At 45.1% G+C, this 14,236-nt stretch overlaps 1 long non-coding RNA gene across 8 annotated transcripts in view; it reads right to left on the reverse strand.

The window, feature by feature from the left end:
- Positions 1-14,236, reverse strand: part of LOC134565257 (uncharacterized) — a 29,011-nt gene that overhangs the window by 11,915 nt on the left and 2,860 nt on the right. For 6 of the 8 annotated variants that reach the window (XR_010083837.1, XR_010083836.1, XR_010083840.1 and 3 more), the window contains exons 2-3: positions 6,008-6,149; positions 5,252-5,394 (exon numbers count right to left, since the gene is read on the reverse strand). The exons of the other annotated variants lie outside the window; for them this stretch is intronic. This is a non-coding gene — a long non-coding RNA (uncharacterized LOC134565257). The remainder of the gene's footprint in view (positions 1-5,251; positions 5,395-6,007; positions 6,150-14,236) is intronic. 8 annotated transcript variants of the gene reach the window in all.

Genomic DNA, 14,236 nt, shown 5'->3' on the forward strand with positions numbered 1-14,236 from the left:
GGCTGCCGGGGACTCTGCGAGGGTTTGGGACCCCGGGACCCCTTTTTGTCTCTGTGACCCCGGGACCTCTTTCCTGTCTCTGCGATCCCTGCAGCCAGGAACTCTGCGTGGGATTCGGGACCTTGGGACCCCCTTCCTGTCACTGCGACCCCGCGGCTGGGAACTCTGTCTGGTTCGGGATCCCTCACTGCCTTCGCGACCCTGCGGCCAGGGATTCTGTGTGGGTTCAGAATCTCGGGACCTTTTCTGTCGCTGTGATCCCCGCGGCTGGGACCCCTGTCTGGGATTTGTGATTTCGTGATCCCTTTCTGTTATTGCGACCCCACAGCTGGAAACCTTGCTTGGGGTCAGGAATTGAAGGCTGTTTTACCTAGAGGCTGTGATGTTAAGAATTCTATGCTTTGCTTATTGTTTTACTAGAATTTTGCTTGTTAAATTCTATGCTTTACTAGAATTTGCTTGCTAAGGCTTATGTTTATAACTGATTATGAGATTGTAAGACCGCTCATTTAGGACTCTCGCACCTTCAGATACATGCTTTCATATAATAAACAATTCTGTTTACAACCTTAAAATGTTCTTAGACCTTTAAGACCTTTAACCTGTAAAACAGCCTCGGCAGCTTGGCTATTAAGATTGCATCCTTCTTGCACAAGCCAAATATTAATTTAATAAAAGAACCCAGTAAGATTTAACACTAGTGCATTTGAAGGCATTTCCCAAAGAATAACTAATTATCCTGCTGGACACTCAGGCAGGTTTCACCACTGTGAAGGAGGACAGTTTGTCAACAGAAGGGAAGTTTTGTTTTAAAAGGAGCCTCACTAAACGTTCACATTTGTCTCATTTCCAATCAGTTAGACTAATGAACCACCTTACACAGAGATATTTATTCTGTTTTTAAATGCTAAATCATTCCTGCTCACATGTTTGGGGTTAGATTTGTTTCTTTTTTACTTATAGAATTTTTCCCATAAGTTGCTAGGAAACTAACTACTGGGTACTTGTAGGTACTTAAGCAGAACAGAGGGGCCAGAGGGGAGGAGTTATAGCACCTGGCTACACTTCTTTGGGAGTTTCTGTAGGTGGGGGGGGAGATAACATGAGGTTTGGGGGCAGGTAAAGGACAGGGCTGGGGGCAGCTTGGCTCTCTTGCTCTGGGCATCGAAGAGAGAACGGCCAGGCTGCTGCTTGCTGCAGGAGGAGTTCGCTGTTACTACCCGTCTGGTCTTGGAAAGTCGACCACCATCTACTCGTGTGCCCCAGAACTCTGAGCTCGCTGCCTCCTGCCCTGCTGGGCCAGCCCTGTCTCGCTGGTGCAGCTTCTTCAGCACTGCTTTGAGGCTTTCCACTACTCTGTGGCCCTGCACTGCCCAGTTCTGGGGTACATCCCTGCCGTTCCAGCTACCACCGATAGAGCTTCTGATACATCTCATCCACCAGCCCAGGATTTTCCACCACTCCAGCTTGGTGCTCTCCGAGTCCCAAGAGATCAGACTGCCCCAGGCTTTGTGAAACCAAAGCCCCTCGAGGTTCTTAGTTCTGTTTATTATTAATGCTGTAGTTGTTATTGTTTGTTTGCCTTGTTAGACATACTAGTAAAGAACTGTTATTCCTATCCCCATACCTCTGCCTGAAAAGCCCCTTTAATTTTCTAAATTATTATAATTTAGAGGGAAGGAATTTGAATTCTCCATTCCAAGAGAGGCCCTGCCCCTCCCTAACAGATACCTGTCTTTCAAACCTGGACAACACAATTCATAAATGTCAGACCTGTCAAACAGTTCTTCAGGGATTTGGTTTATATTATTACTGTTAAACATGAAGCAGAAATTGAGAAGTGGCAAGTGTGATGCAGAGGTATTTTCTTCTGATTCCCCTTGTCCTTTAAATGAGACTGTAAAACCCACCTGAACTATGGGTGTCTCAAGTAGAAATTCCCGCCAAATATAGAAATCACATGTGAGCATGTTACAGGAACAGGATAGAAAAGAAAGGGAGAACAAGTTACTGTGCTCCATCCACTTCTCCATGTTGTGACTGGTGTAGGGCACTTCAAAGGTTTTCCATAAACTCAGGGATTAGTGCAATTAGGTCAAAACTTCTCATTAATGAAGAAGGAACAAAGCTGTTGACAAATGACTCCAGAGAGCTTGGCCAGCAATGGAAAAAGAAAATAGAAACAAGCCCAAGCTTGTTATTTTTAGTGCTTTGGGGTTGTTGAAATCAGTCTCCTGGTACTGGAGGTGTGGGGGACCTGGCTGGGCAGGACTTGGAGCTGACTCTACCCAAGAGAGGATCCAGAACCATAAAACGTAGGCAAGAAGACCAGAGACTAAGGCCCTGCTGGGGGGGGGGCATCTCCAGAACAACCCGAATGCAAGTGGCATTTTAGGACATCATTTTAACCTCAGCCTAAGTGCAAGCATTTAGAAATAACAGTGACCACAATGTATTATTCAATGGTCTCTTTTAGAGGAGAGTGAATATCACCGCAAGGCCTAACCAGAAATGAGACTGGGGAGACAGATCTGGGTGGACAGAGCATGCAGGGCAGAAGACGAAGTTTATTTACAGAAACCCACTTTTATACATTTCCTATGAGGCCTGTGGATTGGAGGATGGAATTCCCACCTCCCCACCACATTGGTCAAGGGGACTGTCACACAGTCTTGTTTGTCCCAGCATGGAATGTAAAAACAATGGCTATGTTTGTGGAACATAGCTGGTGTTTACATTAAAAGAGCGTGAGAAGGTACAGACTTCTCCTTTAATATGAACGCTCAGGCAGCTAGGAAAAAACCTCATGGCAACAAGTGAATAATTTAAACAATACATGCTTAGAGCTGAGTGACTTTACCTCCCCTTGCCCTCCTTTCTCTTGCTTCACCTTCTCTGAGGCCAGCAGTAAATGTCCTGCTGATTTTGTTGGAATGGAGCAAGCAGCATTCAGGTCTTACCAATGGCCTTTAGGGATTTTTCACCATTAGTTGTTACATTCCCCTGTGGGAATGGTTTCTCCCCCTCAGGGACCCCTAGAGCTTGTACCATGTAGTTTGACCCTTCCCTCCCTTTCTGACCCCATTGGCTGTGTCCCAAGTTGCCCCACCCTGGCAAGAGCTGAGAAAAGACCCTCTTCCTCTGTGCATGCCCTCTTTCCCTCTGGAGACCACCCGGAATAAACATCTTACTGCAGCTAAGGGTTAGAGACTCTTTTGGGTCCTTTTTCCTGTCTATGAAATATTCCTCCAGAGCCTGAGAAGGCCTGGGCTAGCTTAGAACTTTGCAGGGATTAAAAAGGAGGATTTATTTTCAATTAGTGACCTGGGAAAGAATAACAAGGAAGATCTTAGGGAGAAAGAGGTCTGGCTCTATTAGAAACTGCTCTCACAAATGAGAATTGCTGTCATCAGTATTTAGTACTCACAAAGTGAGTGTGGGTTGCTTTATTTAGCTTCCCCTGGAAAGCAAGACTGATTCAGCAAGAAAGTATGTTGTGGTGCGGTTTTGTTCATTTATTTCATGTGAGTTTGCTATGTTAAATGGTTTGTTCTTTGTACCCCTATTCCCACTTCTACTTGGTTGTACCCTGGAATTCTCCCTCCTCCGGTTACCTGTCTGTCAATCCCCTACTCCCCCTCCTCGGGAGCCTGCCTGTCATTTAGGAGCCTTTCCCCATAGCTAGAAAGTTCTAAGGAGAGCGTCAAGTGATAGGTTAGGACCAGAGGAGGTCCCTCCTTCCCCTGCTGGGTTGGTTCCCAAGGTTTCCTGTTATCCCCGGAGCCACTCCCAAATCACCCCTGGTTGGCTGATCCCTTACCCCTTCCCCTTTCTCCACCCCCCCTGTAAAAGCTGCTGTTAGCCAGCAATTGTCACCCTGCTAGAGCTGAGGAGGTCTCGCAAGAGACACCAATAAACTCTTGTGACAACTCTGCAGTCTTCCTTTCCTTCTTTCCTTGCCTTTGTCACCTCCTTCTACCTGTGTCCTCCGGCGCTGCTCTGGACAAGGACTCACCGGGCGGTCCAGCTTGCTTGCCTTGCTGGCCATGCCAAAAGCCACCATGGTGCCAGAGCTAGCGAGGCAGGCTTGAGAAGGTATCTCAAGCAAGCAGGCACTGCGACAAAAGTATATTCAGTTTAAGAGCAAAATACCTCATTTTTGTGTGATACAAAGCACTGAGCCAATACAAGCACACTCCATCAGTTCAAGCACCTTGCGAATGCATAAAAGGTTCACTCTGTTCTGCAGAGTTTCTGCCAGACCAGGCACTGCCAAGGGAACACAGACCTATCCTCACTCACAGGACAGGAATCCTGCCAGAGAGCTCCCACTGCCAGCACAGTTCTAACACCCTGCACATGGGCCAGCAGCATTCAACCCTTTGGGACCCCTATCCACAAAATGACAACTCCAAACTGCAAAGCAATGCCATTAAAAGCAGCCTTGCCTGCAAACCCCTGGCTGAATTCAGCCAGGAGTCTTAGAAGATAAAAACTTGAGTACAAAAGGAGTCACTGATAGTCTGTGCCAGCCTCTTAAGCATCGACAGGAGGGAAGACCAAGCAGAGGTGAACTTTGAAGTGTTGGGATTTAGAGTGTGGAAGCTCCACTCGCTTGCAGACCAGACAACCTTGGGAGCTCCTTCACTGCCTGGGTCCCACACCTCTCCATTTACAACACAGGGTAATGATTTTACTCTGTTTTAATGGGACAGCAAGGAGATAAATTCATAAGTATGCTGAAGAAGATCAGCAGTGACCACACAGAGGTCACCCTCACACCTCCCTTGGTGACAACTGTCACCATGAGATTTCCTAGTTTTCTGAGTGTTCATATTAAAGTAGAAGTTCTCACTTTCTCACGCTCTTTCATGTAAACAGGAGATTGTGTTTTGTAAATATTATCATTGTTTTCACATTCTTCTCCAAAGAGAAGAGAGGTTGTTTGACAGTCCTTTTGACCAATGTGGTTGAGAGGTGGGGATTCCACTCTCCAATCCATGGTCACCTTTCTTAAAGTATATAAGAGGATGTAATAAACAAAGGGCAGATTTTCTCTGCTCTGCTCTCTCTCACAAGTTCCAAGTCTCCGCGTGTGGTCATTTGAGCGTGGCAAACAGCGACAGACAACCCAAAAGGACAGGGCCAGAGATGCCCCTGTGTCTTCCTGGGATTCACATAGATTTAATACCCTGGAGAAACTGCATCCTTTAGTAACTTGTGAAAATCATGAAGATGGTCAGATTCCTACCTTGGAAAAAGGCTTTGACAAAGCAGCTAATTCCCACTGGCTGTGCTCAGGCTGTAACTGCAACACCAGAAATCTCCAAGGTTCTAAGAAGATTAAGATGGCATCTTCATTTCCAAATGGATTTCCACATTTATTAGATATTCCTGATAGAAATGTACGAGTAAGACAGATCCAATTAGCTCATTTAATGGTCTTGCATGATGAGATTGGCCTAACTATCTAAGCACAGGGTTTTGCACAAATAAAAGAGCATTCCCATAAAATAGAAAATTTAATTTAACAATTTGGAAAGAAAATTGACAAACTTTTGAGAAAACAAAAACTCCGGCAGCCCCAAGCCCAGGATTTACTTGCCTTACATCAGCAGTCACAGTGGCATAACTGGAGAGTGGGAATCAGCAAGAGCAGGGGTTGCCAGAAGTGCAGGTTGTGTTTTCCTGGCCCATCCTCTGCCGAGGATACATCTGTGGCACAGGACACATTTCTCCCACAGAGCTGCAACAGCTCCACCAGATTGAAGACACTAATAAAAACTTTAAATGGAGCCAAGGTGTCCTCCCAAATGCTTCAAACAGGAGGACATGAAAAATTATTTGAGAGAGCAAGCAAACCAGAAGCATTTCTAGGAGGAGTTGACTGGAACAATCTACATTGATTTAAATCTACTGGTGCCTGCAGCTCTGCAGGCACAGCCCTGAGGGCAGGCAGGGGTTGGGCAGAAATCAAGTTTCGAACAGCAGGAGGGCACAAACTCACAGTGAAAGATGGCCAGGGCTCCAAACACCAACATCTTGGACACTTTCCCCAGCAGCCACCTCTGAGATTTTGGGGGTTTCCTTTCTATTGTTCTTCTCTGGGGTTTTGATTTTTTTATTTCCCAACCGAAGCTTTGAAAAACCTGGAAAAAGCAGCAGAGCAGGAGAGAGCAGGACAGAGCCACACTGTGAGGGTTTCCCATCACATCTCCTGACTGTATCATTCTCAAGGTAACAGACTTGGGGTTTTTTGCAGTCACTGTGTCTGACTCTTAGAGATTAATAATATCCAGTAGGCTTTTGCCCACCAGCAATCACATTGCTTCACTGAGGGCCTTGGGCTTTCTCCTCATCCCTAGCTGTTCTGTCACTTTCAGTGACATGTTAACAGACAGCTGCTCTGCCAACACTGGACTGCGAGCACGAGGATTCCCTCAGATACATAAATTGCAGCTGGTACTGTCGGTGAGAGTAAAGCATTTTGTTAGTGGAGCTGAAGAGGGCTTTGGAGAGGAACATCTCAGAGGACTTTCTTTGGAGCCACTCATTGGGCTGCCCCTGTCCCACTCTCATCCCCTGTGCTCTTGCCCAGGGCACTGTCGGAGTCCATGTTTCCATGGATCCTCCACAGAGAAGTGAAAAGTACAGAGATAGAATTAAAGCCTTTAGAAAAATTAGAATATATAAAAGCTTTAAATGCACAAAGTAGAAATCTAACCCTTAGCTTTAAGCTTTACATGCCCTAAGTCCTAGTTCAGTGTAGAAGGACACAGCTTCAGGCCTAGTGATAGAGTACATAACAAAAATAGAGTAGGGTACTGTTTATAATTTTTAGTATGAGTTTTATGTACAACAAGGTAGAACCTTATGCTAGTAAGATAGAGTTTTACGTTAATAGATATGCTATGTGCGTAGGTTTTGACGCTGATTTTCGTAGTTTTACGAACTTTAGAATTGTACCTAGATTGGTTAGTGTGTAGATAAAAAATATGAATATGCATTTTGCAATTTGGGATAAAAAGCCTCTGTGTCAGTCAGTCAGGGGGACGGATTGGAGGAATTGGTCGAGTGATCAATCTGATCAATCGATCCAACCTCCACCTCCTGCAGCCTGAGGAAGGAGCCTTGCCAGGGAGCTGAATGGGATTCTAAAGGTATCATCTATTGTAGCCTGGCATCTGGGCCCTGGGGTCCCGTCCCTTCCTCCTGCGAGTGTTCGGGACCCCAGGGATCCTCCCTGGCCCCTGCGATCCTGTCCCTTCCCTTTTCCCCTGTGGCGTTTGCCCCGGGACTCTGTTCGGGGCTGCTGGGGAGTCTGTGAGGGTTCCTGTCTCTGCAACCGGGAACTGCAAGGGTTTGGGACCCCGAGACCCTTCCTTGTCCCTGTGACCCTGCTTTCGGGAACTCTGCCAAGTTGGGGACCCCTCCACTGCCACTGTGATCCCCGCAGCCGGGACCCCTGTCTGGGATCTGTGATCTTGTGTTCCCTTTCTGTTATTGTGACCCCACGGCTGGAAAATCCTGCTTGGGGTCAGATGGGAGGCTGATTTACCTAGAGGCTGTAATGTCAGATATGTGCTTTGCTTATAGTCTTACTAGTTCTGCTTATTAGGAATTCTGTGCTTTGTTTGCTGTTTCATTAGAACTCTGTGTGTTAAGATTTCTATGCTTTAGTTATTGTCTTGTTTAGACTTTGTTTGCCTAGGTTTGTAATTGGTTGTAGAATAAGGCCGCTCTCAGAACTCTTTGCCTTCAGATATGTGCTTTTGTATAAATAAACTACTTTATTTAGATACTAAAATGCTGTAAGACCTTTTAGATACTTTATACCCGTACAACGGCCTAGGCAAAGTGGTGCCCCTCGTTTTATGAGCGGCGTACGTTGCTATACATGAGCATCGGCCAGGTCTCTCCAGACGACTGCTCGATCTAGCTGTTAGGATGAAAACAGCCTTTCCCGCGGGAACTTTATACAATTAATCGAATCTTGAAAGGAAAGATACGGTCGGCTTGTAAAAGCTTTCTCCAGGACGCTGGCTGTCTAGGAAAAGCTGCCGTACCTACTAGCAAACTTTATACAATTAATCGAATCTTGAAAGGAAAGATACAGTCGGCTTTTAAAAGCTTTCTCCAGGACGCTGGCTGTCTAGGAAAAGCTGCCGTACCTACTAGCAAACTTTATACAATTAATCGAATCTTGAAAGGAAAGATACAGTCGGCTTTTAAAAGCTTTTTCCAGGACGCAGGCTGTCTAGGAAAAGCTGCCGTGCCTACTAGCGAAATATAGGTCTGGAGTAATTCTGAATATGGGACATAACTTATCTAAATAACAAAAACATATTTATATTACTCTAAAACTGCTACTTTATCTGCTATTCTGTAACTGTACGATATAGGAATTAAATTGTTTCATGAAGCTACCAGAAGGGACAAAATAGTACCACTGATATTACCAACTTGGAGACTGTTTGTAGAACTTTTTAACTAATCACAAATGGAAACTGTAAACTTAGAACTTACTTTTTTCGGTACAGCTGTATTGCAAACTGTTGAGGTGACCCGGGACCGAGATTCGCTTCTAGGGGCGGTGGGGGGCAAAGATGAATCTCTGTTTGTTATGAACGAAAAAAAAAAAAACAAAAAAAAAAAAAACAAAAAAAAAAAACAACCACCCCACAACTGACCCTCTCCTGGCTAGAGTAACACCCCCCACACCCCAGACAATCTGAGCAGGGAGAGCTGCCCTGAAGGAAAGTTGCCTGGCAACTTTTCCCTACCTAATTGAAATGTGAAAAGAAGCTGCCCACACCTAGATAGCCCTATTGTCCTTTGTAACTACCTCATTTAGCAAGAGTAACTTCGGCTATGACCAGGACAAATGCATATGCATTTGGATATGCAGATAGGGCAGGGCCGCCCCCGTGGATCCTGGGAGGTTTTTTGGGGGATACTGCACCCCGGGACAGGAAGCTGGATTCGTCAGAAGAGAATGGGATAGTGCCCTGGCTGAGCGGGGAGTGGATGCACCTCCTGGCCTGGTTTGAAGATTGGCCATGACCTGTGAGGAGCCTGAATGGGATGGGAACCGGCCAGCTGAGCTGACTGATGTAGAGAATGGGAAACTCTTGAAACTTTTCCCTGAGGGCAAAGAGCTGACTGCCAGTGCTCTGCCTTCTGATGGTTGACCAGAGAGAACTGCCAGCTGTTTCTATGGGAACAAGGACTCAGCATCCACTGGGACAGCACCTGCTCCTTCAGATGGCTGCAGTAGTGTGGAAAACTCCAATCGGACTTCGCAATCCTGCTGATGATTTTAATAATGAGCTGATCACTTTAATAAAGAGCTGAATATCAATAAAGGCATATGCCCTGTTCTTTTCATGTTTGTTCTAAAGCAACAAGGGTTTGTTCCCCCCGCTGCCGAGCCCATGCCGCGGCCCGGGAGCCGCGGGACAGAGGACGATACAGCATTGTCGCCGCTCCCGCGGCAGCCCGCGGCTGCCGCAGCTCCACCGCACACAGCCGCGAGCTCGGGACCACAAACACAGACTGCGGCATGGCCAGAGCCCCCCTGCCAGCTCCAGCCGCGGACCCGGGCTGCGGAGGGACTCCCCCCGCCACACAAAAGCCCGTGCTGGGAGAACCCGAACTCTTCGGGAGTCCCGCCGCAGCCCACCCCCGCAAGGATCATGGATCGTTCACAAACCGAACCTCTGCCGTCCTTTACACCGCTGCACGGTCCGGTGGCAGCCGTGGCTCTCATCCTACGGGAGCCGCCGCTGCCGCCGCCCGACCACGGCACGGGAGACTGCACCTAACCTGTCACAACCCATCGGACACCGCCACCCAGGAGCGCGACCGCGAGAGCCGCTGCCAGCACCCACGCCGCCATCACACGACCACGCGGTTTGTACTGCCCGCGGAAAAGAACCAGCGCTGCGGAGTGACGTCATGCCTGCGCCAGCCCACACCGTCCTGCCTTCAGCGCCTGATCCTGTACCTGTGAGCTCGGACTCTCCATTGACCCCCCCGATCCTGCACAGACCTCGGACAATACCAACGCTGCAACAAGAGGGGGGAACAGGGGAGGGCAGGCACCAAAGTAAAACAACCACACAGGACATCCGTGAGAGACACCATAAGACTATTATGCACCAAAACACAGACATAAATAATACTTGCTCGGACAGTGACTCAGATTTATTAATTTTAGACCCAGCAGACTTAAACTGGGAAGCAGATTTAGTCACTTCTAACATAGAACACCCTTCATCTCAGCCTGAATGGAGGCTTCCTCTAAGAGGGACTCAGCAGGAGTCCCTGGCTGCAGAGCTGTTTGTGGCTTTACCAGTCAGGGATGGCAGACAGGGTGTCAACTTATTACAGACACTAAATCATGGGGACACTGAGGATCCTGCTTGTGAAGCTCTGGTGTTGACTCAGTCAATAACAACCGCAAAAGAGACGTATCCAGACATAAAGCAGGGAACATTAGAGACATTTCTCATGTTTTTAGATCACCTGATAGATGTCATAGACACACAATGTAACAATGACCTGGCTTGTCTTTATATGGAAAATTTCTGTCCAGCATCTCTTCTGGACTTTTTCAGTCCAGTTGCAGGGAAACTAGTCACCACCAAAAAGTACAACAACATCTAACTTGTACTCTAATTAATACAGAAATACATTACCATATGAAGCACAATCACAATGGAGAGTAGAATAGAAATGGATTTAATAGAAATGGACTTTTAATTAGTCATTTATTATATATGTATGTTTGAGTTAAGTTATATTTTAGTAATCTGTTAATATTAAGATAAACTTTTATATAGTTTAGTTTAAGTATAGTCAGTGTGGTTTAGTTTAAGTATAGGTTAAGTATTGTTCAATTAAATTATGTTAGGTTAAGTTTAAATTCTGTTAAGTTTAAGTTATTTTTAAGTTTTGGTAGGTTTAAGTTTTATAAGTTTTAAATAATATTAAGTCTATATCCTATTAAGGTTTTTATCACATATGAGTTTTGTTAAGATTTATTCATATTAAGTTTGTGTTGTTTGTTTTTAAGAAAATATGCTCATTTTATTTGTAAAGTTAAATTAGTTCTAGAGATAAGATGCTTCACGGGAACAGCGATGATGAAACATTGGAAAACACCTATTAGAGGATGGAAGAAGATGAAAGGTTTGGAAGGTTTGAAAGGTTCTATCTTTAGCTGCATTTCACAAATCCACATTGGGATTGTTGACTGTGAGCTGTTTTAGTGAAGTTTCCCTTTTTGTAAGTTATAAGTATATGATAGTTTAGAAAAGTATCATTTCAATTTTCTAGGATGATTAGTGTTGATATATTAATTGTTAAGATCTTTGTTTTAGAAATGTATAAAGGACCTCACTCCAGTTTAGAGCCTGAGCCTTGGCCAAGCCCTGACTCTATCTGGATGGATGTTCTGCCAAAATCTCAGATGGTTTCTGCTTCAAAAAACAAATTCAAGTCATTTTGACTTGACAATTTGACCCTGTAAAATGACAGCTGATTCAATTTTCAGGGTGGACCTGAGCATCTTGCCCGGGAAAGGTGGTCTGGGTCCAAACTGAAAAAAGGTTCCAAAAGCTGTCTGCAGACTCTGAGATGAAAGCACAGTGTTTTAGTAATTAGTAATTTTCTTATTTTACATATGTAATTGTTAGAAGTCACCAATTATGCCTGTTCTTCATTGTTGTACCTGAATTTTCCTGATTTCTGTCAGTACTTAACAGAGTTATGCATTTGTTTAGAGTACCTGTGCACTTATGTAATATTCACATCAATCATAAATATTGCCCAGTCTACCAGCTGGTGCAATTTTCTGTATTTACAGGAGCTGTCAACTCATTAGAATGGAGAAGTGTAAAATATCCATCAGTCAGTAGATGTTCTTTAAGTGCAATTTTACACCGGTACACACAGGGAAAAGTTTTTTTTTAGTTTAGAAATCTAGAAACAGGACAAATTGAAGGTACACTTTCTCTATTAACCTGGGGCGAAGGGCTTGCTTGTGTTTCTGCAGATTTGAGCCCAGGTGAATTCTAACATAGAATGTGAAGAAGACAGCGAGCACAGAAACACGCTGACCACTCCATGAACAGACGAGCAAGCACGCAGACGTGAACTGCGCAGAGATTCTGATTTGCACCTGCCATCGTGTGCTTCAGTCACAAAAGACTTTGGACTTTGGGGATTTAATGTGGGAATCTGTAGTAATGTAGAATTTCTGTTAGTACATGTGGGGAACAATTGTATGTTATCCTTTTGCCTTTTGCTTTGCTTGCTTTTAGCAGCACAGATTTTTTTTTCCTAGTTAGCCAAACCTAAAACTAATATAGATGATTAATAAGGTTGTTAAGAAAGTCTACATGTGTAAACAAAGAGGGGGAGATGTCGGAGTCCATGTTTCCATGGATCCTCCACAGAGAAGTGAAAAGTACAGAGATAGAATTAAAGCCTTTAGAAAAATTAGAATATATAAAAGCTTTAAATGCACAAAGTAGAAATCTAACCCTTAGCTTTAAGCTTTACATGCCCTAAGTCCTAGTTCAGTGTAGAAGGACACAGCTTCAGGCCTAGTGATAGAGTACAGACATAAACAAAAATAGAGTAGGGTACTGTTTATAATTTTTAGTATGAGTTTTATGTACAACAAGGTAGAACCTTATGCTAGTAAGATAGAGTTTTACGTTAATAGATATGCTATGTGCGTAGGTTTTGACGCTGATTTTCGTAGTTTTACGAACTTTAGAATTGTACCTAGATTGGTTAGTGTGTAGATAAAAAATATGAATATGCATTTTGCAATTTGGGATAAAAAGCCTCTGTGTCAGTCAGTCAGGGGGACGGATTGGAGGAATTGGTCGAGTGATCAATCTGATCAATCGATCCAACCTCCACCTCCTGCAGCCTGAGGAAGGAGCCTTGCCAGGGAGCTGAATGGGATTCTAAAGGTATCATCTATTGTAGCCTGGCATCTGGGCCCTGGGGTCCCGTCCCTTCCTCCTGCGAGTGTTCGGGACCCCAGGGATCCTCCCTGGCCCCTGCGATCCTGTCCCTTCCCTTTTCCCCTGTGGCGTTTGCCCCGGGACTCTGTTCGGGGCTGCTGGGGAGTCTGTGAGGGTTCCTGTCTCTGCAACCGGGAACTGCAAGGGTTTGGGACCCCGAGACCCTTCCTTGTCCCTGTGACCCTGCTTTCGGGAACTCTGCCAAGTTGGGGACCCCTCCACTGCCACTGTGATCCCCGCAGCCGGGACCCCTGTCTGGGATCTGTGATCTTGTGTTCCCTTTCTGTTATTGTGACCCCACGGCTGGAAAATCCTGCTTGGGGTCAGATGGGAGGCTGATTTACCTAGAGGCTGTAATGTCAGATATGTGCTTTGCTTATAGTCTTACTAGTTCTGCTTATTAGGAATTCTGTGCTTTGTTTGCTGTTTCATTAGAACTCTGTGTGTTAAGATTTCTATGCTTTAGTTATTGTCTTGTTTAGACTTTGTTTGCCTAGGTTTGTAATTGGTTGTAGAATAAGGCCGCTCTCAGAACTCTTTGCCTTCAGATATGTGCTTTTGTATAAATAAACTACTTTATTTAGATACTAAAATGCTGTAAGACCTTTTAGATACTTTATACCCGTACAACGGCCTAGGCAGGGCACCAACCACAAAGCCTTCAACATCCTCCTTTGACACCCCAAGAGTCCTTGCTTTGCATTAAAGTCCACAGGTCATAAACCCATGGGTATTATTTGCTACACTGACAAATCCATATTACTTTGTTCTTCACATCATATATTCCCACTGGGCATTTGCTGCTACATGTCCATAAAAAAAAAAAAAATCAAGGAGAGGCATAAACTCAAGTCAGAGGTAGCATTAACAACTATCCATCAAACTCCAGTTAACTCTGAACATTTTTTAACCACTGGAAGCTGTGTTAATTTGCACAGTAGCCAGCAGGCAGAAGCTGTGAAGTCAGGTGAGACCACGGTGGTAGATCCCCATGGAGCTGGTTGACAGCACCATGATGCTGCTGAAAGCATCCCTGCACTCAGGGGGATGTGGGTACCAGGGCAAGCAAACGCCACAAACCTGTGGCTGGCAGAGCAGCAGCACAATGCGAAAGGACATTTAATATGCAGAGCTAATATTGCCATTAGAGCAAATGGAGTTTGCCCAGAGGAATAACAAAACAGTGAAATAGT

This window comes from Prinia subflava (genome assembly GCF_021018805.1).
Source record: "Prinia subflava isolate CZ2003 ecotype Zambia chromosome W unlocalized genomic scaffold, Cam_Psub_1.2 scaffold_43_NEW, whole genome shotgun sequence".
NCBI classification, from domain to species: domain Eukaryota; kingdom Metazoa; phylum Chordata; class Aves; order Passeriformes; family Cisticolidae; genus Prinia; species Prinia subflava.